Source organism: Cynara cardunculus (genome assembly GCF_001531365.2).
Source record: "Cynara cardunculus var. scolymus isolate 2C chromosome LG 3, CcrdV1, whole genome shotgun sequence".
Taxonomy (NCBI): Eukaryota; Viridiplantae; Streptophyta; class Magnoliopsida; order Asterales; family Asteraceae; genus Cynara; species Cynara cardunculus.
The window spans coordinates 19,773,895-19,775,214 of NC_037530.1; positions in this window are offsets into that span (position 1 = coordinate 19,773,895).

The following is a 1,320-nucleotide window of genomic DNA, read 5'->3' on the forward strand; positions in this document are numbered from 1 at the left end:
GACCTCTGTGGTCCTATCTCTGTGCAAAGTCTTGGAGGAAAGAAGTACATTCTAGTACTTATTGATGAATTTTCAAGATTTACTTGGGTAGAGTTTATTAGAAAGAAATCTCAAGTTCCTTGTGTACTAATCAATCTCTTAAAGAGATTCCAAGTTCTTCAAGCTCTTCAGGTTAGGGTACTCCAAAGTGATAATGGCACAGAGTTTAAAGAATTCTGTGATAGAAGAGTACCTGGCCTCTGTTGGAATCACTCATAACTTCTCAGCCCCAAGAACTCCACAATAGAATGGAGTAGTGGAGAGGAAGAACAGGACGCTAGTTGAAGCTTCCAGGACAATGCTGAATGCCTCTAGGCTACCACTCTCCTTCTGGGCCGAGGGTCTCTGCGGCTTGCTACACGCAGAATAGGTCCTTGGTGGTAAAGAGATTTGAGAAGACACCCTATCAGCTTCTTTACAACTGAAGACCAAACATCAAGTTCTTCCACGTGTTTGGATGTAAATGCTTTTTGCTAAATGACAGAGAGTCTGTAGGAAAATTTGAGCCCAAGGGAGATGATGCAATCTTCATTGGCTATGCATGGGACGCTGCTGCATATAGAGCATACATTCGTAGGACTCAAATTGTGGTTGTTAGCACAAATGTGAAATTTGATGATTCTTTTCAGGTTACAAAAGATAAGTTCACTGAAGAGTTGAAAATTCAAGCTGABVAVTCWCCAWATGYWACAATCACTCCAGACTTAGAACAACTTTTTGCAGAGTGGTATGAAGATGACAAGGAGCCTGAAAGATCCTCTGCAGAAGTTGAAAGACAAGATCAAGCTTCAAGAGATAGTCCCTCTACAACATCTATTACAGAGTAAGCACTTCCCATTTCATCCTCTGTAACACCTTCCCCAGAAGCTTCTTCACCAGAAGCTACCCAAATARAAAGTCCTCCAGACCTATCCTCAAACCAAGCTCAAGAACATATTCAAGATTCTGTATCTCAACCTCAATCTCAAATTGATCAAGAAACAGTGCCCTCTGTTCAACCATCATATGTTTCTAAATGGGCCAAAAGTCATCCACAATCTCAAATCATTGGAGAACCTTCTGCCGTGTTAAGACGTGAGCAACTGCAAATTTCTACTTATTTGCTTGTTTTGTAAGCAAAATTGAACCTAAAACAGTGGCAGAGGCTTTGGCAGATTCCTTTTGAGGATATATGTTGTACAACAGAAATTACTTTGTTTTATAAGAAACAGAATGATGATATTTTGCTTGTACAAATATATGTTGATGACATAATCTTTGGTTCAACTAACGTTTCTATGT